This window comes from Peromyscus maniculatus, chromosome 13 (assembly GCF_049852395.1).
Source record: "Peromyscus maniculatus bairdii isolate BWxNUB_F1_BW_parent chromosome 13, HU_Pman_BW_mat_3.1, whole genome shotgun sequence".
NCBI classification, from domain to species: Eukaryota; Metazoa; Chordata; class Mammalia; order Rodentia; family Cricetidae; genus Peromyscus; species Peromyscus maniculatus.
The window spans coordinates 53600365-53612990 of NC_134864.1; the positions used below are offsets into that span (position 1 = coordinate 53600365).

At 45.1% G+C, this 12626-nt stretch overlaps 1 protein-coding gene across 9 annotated transcripts in view; it reads left to right on the forward strand.

Annotated features, from left to right (window-relative positions):
• Positions 1-4451: 4451 nt before the first annotated feature.
• The window catches only part of Raph1 (Ras association (RalGDS/AF-6) and pleckstrin homology domains 1), an 86728-nt gene continuing 78553 nt past the window's right edge, over positions 4452-12626 (forward strand). For 2 of the 9 annotated variants that reach the window (XR_013044129.1, XM_076550273.1), the window contains exon 1: positions 4454-4647. The gene's annotated coding sequence lies outside the window, so the exon portion shown is untranslated. Of the gene's footprint in view, positions 4648-12626 lie in introns of all 9 variants that reach the window. The other 7 variants (XM_076550275.1, XM_076550277.1, XM_076550276.1 and 4 more) reach the window with 7 other exon arrangements.

Genomic DNA, 12626 nt, shown 5'->3' on the forward strand with positions numbered 1-12626 from the left:
GTAGCTACAGTTTTCCTGCTTTGCCCACAGTCAGGACAAATCTTTATCATCCGTCAGTCCCACAGCCGCTCAGACCCAACCAAGTAAACACAGAGACTTATATTGCTTACAAACTGTATGACCGTGGCAGGCTTCTTGCTAACTGTTCTCATAGCTTAAATGAATCCATTTCCATAAATCTATACCTTGCCACGTGGCTTGTGGCTTACCGGTACTTTACTTGCTGCTTGTCAGGGTGGTGGCTGGCTGTCTCCTTCTGCCTTCCTGTTCTTTTATTTCTCCTCTCTGTTAGTCCCGCCTATACTTCCTGCCTAGCCACTGGCCAATCAGTGTTTTATTTACTGACCAATCAGAGCAACTTGACATACAGACCATCCCCCAGCACAGCCAAGTGCAGACCATCTCAGACACCTGCACTCAGGCCCGTGGTCCTAATCATCCTCTATGCGGACCTGCTGGGTAAAGCCACGAGGAACCCGAGAACGGGCTCCCACAGGACATACAGAACATCCCACAGCATACTCCTCTATAAACCATCATTTTCTTAAACAATTTCCTGTGAGTGGACATTTAAGAAATCTCCAGTTACTTTTCATTGCCCACAATATTTTAGATATTTTGTTCTTACTCTTTTTAGTATTTATTGTCAAATATGCAGATAAATGGTGCAATGACTCAAGTTCCCACATGTGGATTTCTTTTCATTCTTACTAATGATGAATGGCTTGTGTCTGAAGGCCAGAGACTACGTCTTATGTTTCTCTAGCAGAAACATTATTACAGAGGTGGGGACGTAGTGGTCACCAGAATATTTCTGATAAGTGGATTAACAAGTTAACTACTCATTCGTTGACCTATTAGTCTCATATCTAATAGCCTTTGACCTGGATATAAAAGTTATCAAAGAACGCCATCTGTTATTGACGCATAAATTAAGATGTTGACTAATATTAAAATGACCAGGGCCAGGGTGGGGGTTCTAGCTGAGCACCTGCCAGCAGCAGATGTTTATAGTTGAGTCATTTCATGCATCAGGACAACCGTTTTCTAACTGTCAAATAAAAATCTGGGCATGGTCAGCATTTCCCAACATGCATTCTGTGGAACACTCGTCCAATGATCTGTTCCACTAGAGAAAGGGTTTCATAGTTGAACACACTTGGGATATGCTGCATCTAATACCTGTACGAAAACTTCATAGGGCACCTTACCGCGACCACTGCAAAGTCCTCCGGTTGAGAAATCCATTGAACATTGCTCATTTTTTTTTTTTACTTGTTTGGTTAAAGGAACTCAAAGCTACTTTGGAAATCATGCCTACTGTATTAGTCAGGGTTCTCTAGAGTAACAGAACTTATAGAATATATATCTCTATAAGGGATTTATTATAATGTCTTACAGGCTGTGGCCCGGCTCATCCAACAATGGCTGCTTATGAATAGAAGTTCTAAGAACCCAGTAGCTGTTCAGTCCACGAGGCTGGCTGTCTCAGCTGGTGTTCAGTAGATGCTGGAATCCCAAAGGTTTAGGCTCTACTGCCAGTGAAGAAAGGAACTTGATAGTAAAGAAGAGGTCAAGCAGACAAGGAGAGGTCATTTCATTCTTCCATGTTTTTATACAGGCTGCCAGCAGACGGTGGGGTGTAGATTAAGGTGGGTCTTCCCACCTCGAAAGATCTGGATTGAAGGTTTTTCTTCCCACCTCAAATATCCAGATTAGAAGTCAATCTTCCCACTGCAAATGATTTAGTTAAAAGTCCCTCACAGATCATTGGGTTTTAGTTAATTCCAGTTGTAGTCAAGTTGGTAACCAAGAATAGCCATCACATCTACTAAAATCCTGTGAAGCTACTGTACTTAAGAACACACTTTGTGCTGGGCAGTGGTGGCACACGTCTTTAACCCTGGCACACTGGAGGCAGAGGCAGCAGGTCTCTGTAAGTTCGAGGTCGACCTGGTCTACAAAACAAGTTCCAGGACAGCCAGGGCTACACAGAGAAACCCTATCTTGAAAATGGAATTACTTGGAAGCCTGGCCTCTTGGGCATGGCACTATTAAAGTTCATGCACCTGCACAGAGGTTGTTGCCTTTGGAATGTTCCCTCCTTATCCGGCTAGCTCCTCCCTGTCATTAAACATGCCGTTTATCTTCCCACTGGATAGGCTGTCCTGGTCTGGAAATAGACTAATTTTCTAGTAGTGGCTTCCCTACCTCCTTTATCCAGCAGTTTGACTTCTGAGGGCGGGAGGCAGCGAGTCTTTTTTTATCTTTGCATTCTTACACCTTAGTGGGAGCTCAATAAACTCTAATTAAGTGAATGGATTATTTCATGGCTTAATGAAACTGATGAGAACCTGCTTATTTTTCTCAATGGTAGAAAGTGACTGTTTTCTAAGATTTAGCCTTAACCAACCTTAAAACTCAGAAGAGCTGGCTAAGAGCTACCCAGAGAGCACTCATGAGCCTGTTTTGTAAAGGAGGTTTCTGTAAAAATGAGACTCTGCCTTGTCATGTTCATAGTCAATCTAGTAATAATATCTGGTAACAATAGGCTATTTGTTAGGTTTGGGCATCTAGGTGTTTTGAATCTCAACAAACCTAGTCACAAGGGAGCTGAAGAGGCCACAGACACATTTATATGATTTTTGTTTGTTTGTTTTGCTTTATCTTGTTTTTTGAGACAAGGTTTCACTGTGTAGCCCTGGCTGTCCTGGAGCTCACTCTGTAGACCAGGCTGGTATATGAATTATTGATTAAAAATTTTGAAGCGTTTGTCATTTATACAAAGGTCTCCAGTAGATAATGTGTGTGTGGGGGGGGGGGCGTATAAGGATGAATAAACTGTATGATATTCATCAAGGGAAGAACATAGCATACTGAAATAACTGCAGGTAACAAATGATGAAGAGAGGTCATGGGAATTGGTTACATTCACTATTTTTAGTTTATGAGATGGTGTTTTTTTACACCAGATTATTGAAGTGCCTACTAAACTTAAAATACAAATTGCATGTATTTCCAAAGTACAGGTATCTCAAGTGTGAAGCAGCCAAATAATTGTATTGTACAGTTCTAAATACCAGTTTGGAACAGATTGTGCACCAGGTCAGGAAAGATTGTATGTCCAAAAGACGGAAACCACTTGAAAATCCTCAAGAATATCAGGAAGTAGAACGCAATTAATCAGACTAGGATTTGGTCCTAGAATAGAGAAATGAACACTCATTCTTAGAAAGAGAGCCAGAGTTTCAGAAACACATGTTCTTTTTTTTTTTTTTTTGGTGAAAATTCAAAATACAGAAACTATTACAGAGCAGACAAGAAGACACGAAAAAATAACGCTGAACATTCAACGCAGCCAATTCCAGACCATAGTTCAATTTAATGCTAACAAAGTATATAGCCAAGCAAAGGTAATTTAATACTATTTTTTTCTTTCCTTTGATCAACTTTACATGAAGGTCATAATAAGGACGTAAATCGAAAGCAATCTAAGTCTGCCTAAGTCGAACCTGCATTAAAATAAGCAGTATCCGAGTAATTTGGAGCCTGGAATCATAAACTCAGTATTTAAGCGTAATACTCGGGGATACAGCTCAAGGCTAAGGAAAGACGCCAACACCCGTACTGTACTGCGAACAATTTCAATAGGGAGAACAGAAACCGGGGACGTAGATGAACAGGCTTCGACGGGAAAAGGTGGAGATGAGTGGGATGCCTGAATCCTGAAAGCTCCCCATACATTGCCCGAAACTGCAGCGTTTAGGGCTAAAATCAGAGTCCCTAAAGCCGTGCTCCTACATTTTCACAATGGTCCGGGGTTGCCTGGGGCAGCCCGGGGGTGGTTGCAGGAGACTTGAGTCCGTGGACCGCAGGCAAAGGCGCACAGCCGGGGACCGCTCTGCTCGTCGTCCCCTCGGTCTCCCAAGACCCTCGGACGGGAGCCATGGAGCCGGGCTTCCCGGGAAAGGGCCACGGAGGGCGGGACCGCGGCGGGATTTTCCTCCCGGCTCATTCATTCTCTGATTCACTGGTTCCTGGAGGCGGCTCGCGGGGACGCGCGCAGGAAAGGCGGGGCGCGGAGGACGACCGCGGCTGGGTGCGGCCCCGGCGCCTGCGGGGCGGCCGGTGGTGGAGGAGGAGGCGGCGGCGGCGGTGGGGTAGGGTGGTGGGGACGGCTGGCCAGGGGGGACCCCCCGTGCGCGCGCGGCCGGAGAGGCGCGCGCCGCCGGAAGTGAGCCGGTGGCCGCGCGCCCGCGGAGCGCGCGGCGGGGGCGCGAGCCGGTCCGCCCTTGGGCCGCACGGCCCGCTCAGCCCCGCCCTGTGTGCCGGGGCCGGACGCGCGGGCTCTGTGATCCGCGCCCGGGAGAGGGGTGGAGGGGAGTGGGGGGGGGCGAGCCGCTGGAGCCGCCGCCGCTGCGGCCGCCCCGCCCAGTCCCCGCCGACGCCCGCTCTGGGGCTCGGCTGGTCGTCAGTCCGTCAGTCGGAGCCGGAGCGCGCGCCGCGGGAGCTGCGGGCGCTCGCCGCGTTCGGGAGAGGAGCGTCGCGCCCGGCGAGGCGGCGGCGGCGGCGGCGGGAGGAGGAGGAAGGTGCGAGCAGCTGCTGCCTCGCGCGGGGGGCCCCCGGGAGGGCCGAGGGGCTGCCACGGTGAGTGCCTGGGTCCTCGAGGTCGGGGAAAAGCAAGGGATCCGGGTGCCCCGGAGGTGCTGCCGCCTCCATTTTCCCCGGCGCCCGGCGTGGCCCTCCGGGCGAGTGCGGACGGCTGCAGCCCGGGGCGGGGTCGCTGCCGGGCTTCTCCGCGTTCCGGCTGCGCCCAGCCTGGCGGCCTGCGTTGGGTAGGGGGGGTTCGGCGGGGCCTGGGCTGTCCCTCCCGTGTCCCCCCGGAGCTGCACCGTGCAGACAATGAGAGCGGGGGGCGCCTGGGGAGGTGCGGCGGGGCTTCTTACTCCGCGCTGGGCGCTGGTGCCTGGGGACCGCGCGCGGGGTGGAGAGGGACTGGCCCCCCGGGTAGCCGCAGAAACCGGTGGCTCGGTGCGGGATTTGTTCTAGCTTCCGTGCCCTGCCCGCCTTCGTAGATGAGTTCGATGCAGAGATTTAGAAAGGCGGGGCGCCTTCTGTGTCTTCTAATTAAGCCGGCGAAGAAATCGCTCCAGTGCTTCTTAGCCCCTTTCCCATTCCCGCCGGAAATCCAAACGGTAATTCAGTGGAGGACGGCAGAAAGGGAGGAGGCTGCCTAATGGTATCGGTAGGATGCCTTCGTTTTAAGACGCCTGCAGGATAGATAGCCTTTTCCTATTCCGACATTGTCCTCGGACGGCCCCACTGTGTGACTTGGAGACTGCTTGATCCTTACGTAGACATCAAGATGTGAAATAAGAGCTTTTTGGAGAACGATCTAAGAGTTGTATGTTTCCTGTGTGTTGTTGCATTTCATACATTCTGTGGGAAGGACGGTTTGGGGTGGATGCTGCCTGCAGCATTTCTCGTGGACAAGTGGAGAGCCGCCCAAGTCGGTAAAGTCCTCGGTCAAGGAACTGTAAAGGTAGCAGGCTAGGGGTGAGGCGTGATTTCATTATTAGAGGGTGACATTGTGTTCGAGAGAATATTGAAGTCTGCAAACAATTGCGGGGACCCCCTCAGGTACAGTGGGAGACAGAAAACGAACACCCCCCACAACACTGAGTGGCGGAAACATTGGCGCGTTGGAACAGAGTAAACCAACGTTCCGTGCACTGGAATAGGCTAGCAACGCCATGGTGGCTAAGCAGGCCATTAACTCTGCAGTAGTTCCCTACAGGTGAACAGCAGTACACCACCTGTTTACCTTCCCAGCCTGTTGTCGGGAAGGTTGAATGAGATAATGTATGCACAGTTGGTAGCCCCTTGCCTGTCTGTGAGATGCCCAATGCATGTTAATTCCCTTTTCCTACTGCTGGGGGGTGGGGTGTCAGGTGTTGGTCTTGTGAGAGGGTGGGTCAGAAGTGAATATTGGTAACAGTGCGTTGTAGAGGCATTAGCGTAAGGCAGAGAAGAAAAGGTTAATTCTACACTGAGGTCAGTGGGGGGAATCAACGGAAGCTGCCAATACATAGGTGGAGCCTTTTAAATGGTTGGATCATATTTCTTTTAAAAATACCTTATCAGCACATATTAATTTTGCATAATAATGGGTTTTTATCATATTAACATACATGTACATCATGCATTTCGATTTCAACAGGACTGGTGGGATTTCAACTGTAGATTGGGAGAGAAAGACATTCCACGTGTAGGTGGTGATTATCCCTTTAGAGCTGGGTTCAGGAGCCAGACGTGGTGGATCATGCCTGTAGTTTCCGAACTCAGGAGGCTGAGGCAGGGGATTGCAGTGCGGTCCAGGTCAACCTGAGGCACAGAATGAGACCCTGTCTGAAAAACCAACAGACCAGCGCCCCCCCCCCCCCCCAATCTGAATTCTCTAGGAAGAACCTTGGAGAAGCGGTAAAATAAGGACATGCTTGTTGGGTTTGCTCTTCAAATTATCTGTTATTTTTCTTTTTGTGGGGTTGAACTAATTTCCAGACACCAGTTATGGACAGCCCTGTTGAAATAAGTCCAAAAATGTCTCCAAAGCTTCATAGATGATTTTTTTTTTCACCAGACGTTTTGTGGTATTTGGATTGCTACTCCTGTTTGATTTTAATAAAGAACTATGTGTAGCCGATTCTTTGTGCTGAGTATTTAGTAGTCCACACAGACAGACTCTTCAGGCCTCACTATGATTATTCAGTTAGTGTCTGGCTGACAGTAGTGGGGTGGCATCTTTTGAGAATGTTTTCACAATTTTTAACACTTTGTTTTCTGGCCAGGTGTTTTTGACTGCTAGCTGTGAGGATAATTGTATTGGTTTTTTTTTTTTTTTTTTTTTTTTTTTTTGGTTTGGTTTTGCTGGGTTTTGGCTCTCTCCAAATAAATAAATGCTTAATGGACTAGGAACAAGGACAGCAGATTCTGGGATATACGTTTGCTTTGGTTTGGAAGTCAGGAAGCATTGGTATTATCCAAAACTATTTCTCTAAGAAAAGGAATACTAATGGAGTAAGATACATAACCTCAGGCTAACTATTGAGTTCTTAATTTCTTTACCTGTTAAAGGAGGAGCTTGGAGTAGATTACTGGTTTTCATCTTATTTCTTACTGACCTTAAAATTTTTGAGGAGCGAGGATTGGTACATGAGCTTTGAGGGGCCCAGGTAGGAGATACAGAGTTTGAGGACAGTCTACCTTATGAGACTGCCTGCCTCAAAACAAAACAAAAGGACTAATTTAATTTTGATGAAGAGTTTCTAAGGGTCTTGAGACATTTGACCTAAAGTTCATTGAACAGTTTGGAGATAAAACTCAGTGGGCAAGCAGTTACTGGACATATGTATGGACGGACCTGGGTTTGATACCTACCACCCCAGAACCCCGAGTCTAATTTGCAATGTTTGAAGTCAGGAGTGGTGGCGTGCTTTGAAATCGGAGCCCATGAGCAGCTAAGGCAGGAGGAGTAAGGCTAGATGAGGCTACATACCGAAGCCCCGCCTCACAAAAATGTTTAAAATTACAATAACAAAAATGGTTACTATGTAATATGCACCATTTTCAACACTTTATGTATTGTTGGGCTCCTCACCGTGCCTCTATGAAGGAGGTCTGTTAACTGAGAAAACAAGCCGCCATAGTGAGTTACTTTCCCAAAGCTGTGAAGGAAACAGAGCTTTCAAACCAGGCGCCTCATTCTTGTATTCTTACCACCTTCCTGTGCTTCCATGTGGTCAACTAACACATTTCCCCCCTTTTTAATGTGTGTTAAAGTCTTTGTACAACCTTGGCCATTTTAGGCATTAGGTAGTTAACTTTCAGTGACATGAAATATGTTCTCGTTGCTGGGCAGTGGTGGCTCACGACTTTAATCCCAGTACTCTGGAGGCAGAGGCAGGCAGATCTCTTGAGGTCCAGGCCAGAGCTAGTTCCAGGCCAGCCAGGGCTATACAGAGAAACCCTTTCTGCAGAAGGGGAAAAAGTTCACCCTGTTGTGTAACTGTTAAACTGTCCATTTCCAGAGCCTTTTCACAATCCCAAAGTGAAATTCTACCTGTTAAACAGTAACTTCAGATCTCCCACTGCAGCTTCTAGTAGCGCCTTTTTTTCTTCTTCTCTATGCTTTTGACTACTCTGGCTACATTCTATCAGCGCAGTCACTGCTTTATTGTTGTGGGGCTTTTCTTTTTACCCAGAATCTTACAATGTAGCCCAGGCTGGACTAGAACTCATTGTATAGTTCAGGCTGACTGAAGCTCATCACTTTAGCATGGTTATTTAAATTTTAACACATTAGAGACCCAGATGTTCTATAGACTCAAGCTTACCTTACTATCTCTGTGTTTCCTTGTGAGTTTTAAATGAACAATTGATAGGTAACTAAATAGACGAGAGACTTTTTAAAACTTCCGTCTTGTGTACTGTTCATTCATATAAAATTGCCTCAGTGAACTATCACTGCGGCTAGTTTACTCTGTTCAGTTAAATAAGCCAAAATCAGACATTTCTATGGGGGGGTGTACTCATGCTGTTAAAGTCATTGCCTGTTAAAGACAACAATGAACATTTAACAGTAAGTTCTGGTAATATATCATAAATGTTTTTATAGCTCAGTGTGTTTCTTATTTTGCCTTGTGTGTTAAGCACTGTTGTAGTGCTGAGAAGAGACACCATGACCAAGGCAACTCTTACAAAAGAAAACATTTAATTAGGGGCTGGCTTACAGTTTCAGAGGCTTATTCCATTATCATCATGGCAGGGAGCTGGTGGCATGCAGGCAGACACGGTGCTGGAGAAGGAGCTGAGAGCTACTTCCTGATCCACGGGCAGCAGACAGAGAGATGCTGGGCCTGCCATGGGCTTTTAAAAACTCAAAGCCCACCCCCAATGACACATTCCCTCCAACAAGGCCACACCTCCTAACCCTTCCAAACAGTTTCACTCCTAGTGATTAAGCCTTCAAAATACGTGAGCCTATGGGTGCATTTCTTCCTATTCAAACCATCACATTGCCTTTCTGGTTCCCGTAAGCTAATAGCCATACCATAATGCAAAAATGCATTCAGTCCAACATAAGAAGTCCCCATAGTCTGCCACAGTCTCAACACTGTTTAAAAGTTCAAAGTTTCTTCTAAGATAATCTGTAACCCCCTGTAAAACAAAATCAAAATGAAGATCACATACTTCCAACATACAATGGCACAGGATATACATTACCATTCCAAAAGGGAGGAAAGGGAGAATAGTGAGGAAATACTGGACCAAAGCAAGACCAAAATCAGCGGGCAGACTTCAGATTCTGTATTTTCATGTCTAATCAAAGGGCTCTGCAGATCTCCAGTTCCTTTGTGGACTGCAGCACACTCAGTCTGCACCTCTTCTTAGCAGGTTTCTCAAGGCTCTGGCATCTCCAACATCGTGGGGTCTCCAACACAATCCAGGCTTCACCTTCACAGCTTCAAGCAATGGCCTTTCTGGGCTTCCATATAGGCACAACCCTGACGCACTCCCGGCCTCAGTGACTTAGCTGAGGAAGGAGATTCTACAGCCCCTTTCTCCTATCCTTGCCTCTAAAGGCAGAACCGTAAGGCGAAGCCACCAAGTTCTGCTGCTTGATGAGGCTGGAACCTGGCCCCCCTCTTCAGGAACATTTGCATCAGCTTTCTGTTGCTGATGGTTTCCTTCGCTGCTTAAGCTTTCTTTAAATCCTTTTCACAAGTTGGAAGCTTAGCTGGGTAGGGTCTTGCCCTGAGGTCACCACTCCTTTAATTTCGTTTAGCAGCAGGTTTTTCTCTCAACTTTTTATCTCCTTGACCACTGGACTTAAGCTCCATTACACTTACTGGCATACCTTTTCTCCTCAAACTGTACATTTTGTATTTCTCTTCGTCCAGCTTGTTCCTTTTCATTATAGATCGGCATAAGAGTGATTACTAATAACCACAGGACACCAGTCAATTACTGTCCCTTGCCTTGAAATCCCTGCCAGTGTCATTAATCCCAAACTCTTCAATTTAACTTCAGGCAGATTTTTTTTAGGACAAGGCAAAAACCAGCTATAAATCTTTGCCAAAATATCGCGAGAATGTTCTCTAGGCTGCTTACTAATATTCTTCTCTGAAATGGCTTGAGTTGGGCCTCCATGGTCAAATGGCTCTCAGCACTGTCTTCCATGCTCCTGCTACGATGACCCATTAGACCCCAGCTAAGTATCCAGCTGCTTTTCCAGTCCAAAGTCCCCCAGTCTTCCACATTCCTCCAGCAGACAGCGTGGTCAGGCCCATCAAAGCAGTACCCCAGTCCTAGTAACACCTTCTGTCTTAGTCACGGTTCTAATCTTGTGAAGAGAAACCATGACCAAGGCAACTCTTAAAAAAGCAAGCATCTAATTGCTTGCAGTTTCAGAGTCTTAGTCCATTATTGTCATGGAAGAGAGCATGATGGCAGGCAGGTGTGCTGGAGAAGGACCTGAGAACTACATCCTGATCACAGGCCTAGACCTGGCCAAAAAAAAAAAAAAAATTTCAAGTCTATCAAACAACACCAAAATACTAAATTAAATACTAACTGGATACATTGCTGGGGAAGGAATCCAGGGCCATTCACAAACCAGGCAAGGGCTCTCCCACTGAGCTATATCTCTGTTCTTTAATAGGCACTTAAAATTTTATTTCTATATTTCTTTACATCTTTTTATGTGTATGAGTGTTTTTGCCTGCATGTATGTCTGTGTATCACATGTGTGCTTGGTGCCCACGGAAGTCCGAAGAGGGCATTGAATCCCCTGGAATTGGAATTACACATGGTTGTGAATCACCATGTGGGTGCTAGGAACTGAACCTGGATTCTCTGCAAATACAAGTGCTCTTCTAGGTAGTTTTAAGCTGTTTGATATGGTGCTAGGAACTGAGCTTGGGTCATCTGTAAGAATAGTACACAGGGCCATTTCTCCAGTCCCAACTTTTCATATATATATATTTAAATTTATTTTCGAGACAAGGTTTCTCTGTGTAGCTTTCTGGATCTCGCTCCATATACCAGGCTGGGCTCGAACTCACAGAGATCCACCTGGCTCTGCCTCCCAAGTGCTGGGATTAAAGGCGTGCTCTACCACTGCCCAGCAACTTTTCATATTCTTACTAGTCATTTGGGATATAACTTTGTAAGACTTGCTTAATTTTAAAATTCAGTCTTTTGTTTTTAGGCTTGTAACAGTTCTTTGTGTACTAAATACAAGTTATTTATCCAGATATATTTTCTCTTAATTTGGTGCTTGCCTGCTTTTATTTATTCATTTTAATGACAGGGCTTGTCATGTATCCCAAGATGGCTTCATATTCATGGCAGTCCTTTGGCCTCGGCCTCCTGAGTACCAAGATTAACAGTGTGTGTCGTAACACCAGCTTACCTTTTTAAAATAGTTTTAATAGTGGACTTCATCAAGATTGTTAGTTTTCCCTCTTAGGACTGTAGGTGTTTTCTGTGTCCCTAATAAATTGCTGTTTCCAAGTAGAAAAGATATATTCCTATATTTTCTCTTGTGTAAGCTTTATAACTTCAGTTCTTGCACTGCAGGCTGTGATCTATTTTGAAATAAATTTTTATTATGGTACGATGTAGAAATTGAAACTTTCCTCCCTCCTTCATGTCTAATTGTTTGAAGTTTTTTTTTTCCCCAAAAAATACTTTCCTCTTTACCTGCCTTGACCTCCTTGTTTTGAAAAATCATTTGATTATATAAGTGTAGGTTAATTCTGTCTGTTACATTGATGTAATAATTCCCTGTCCTTCTGCCAATATTAATTATTTTAAATATAATTAGTTTGAAATCAGGTAGAGTAAGTCCTTCAGTCTCTTCATGATTGTTTTGATGATTCAAAGTCATTTTTCATCATGTGAATTTTAGAATCATCTTGTTTGGTTTATTAATTTGTTTTTGTGATGCCAGGAGTTGAACCACTGAGCTACATTCCTACCTCTGTCTTGTTAATTTCTGTTTTTAAGAAAACGGTTTTCTTTTGATGTTGGTTGTAATAGCATCAACTTCCTAGTTTAGTTTGGGAGAACTTACAAAATACTGCATTTTCTAATACATTGATATTATGCATCTGTCTGTTTAGGTCCCTAATTTCTCAGTAGTGTTCAATATTTCTCATATGTAACATTTTATTACACTGTTACATAAATATTGTATGCAGCCCTACTTCCTATACTCGAATCATCCTTTACCACATACTTTCTTTTTACAATATAAATTAAGATTTGGTATGAAAATTTTCCAAGTGATAACTTTATCTGATGGATAGAGGAAGGGACTATTATCTATTCTGATGCCACAGTGCTAGAAATAGAAACTTAAACTGTCTTCAGAAATGTAAAACTGAAGATGTTCCCAGGGCTGGGGATTTAGCTCAGTGGTTGCCTAAACATTTAAAATTAGAAGTTTAAAGCTGTATAAATTCTTTTGGCTTGTGTGGTTTTGGATACTAATTTAGACAGACTATGTTAATGTCCTGGTTCCTTTTTTGTCAACTTGACATAAAACCAGCCTTATCTAGGAA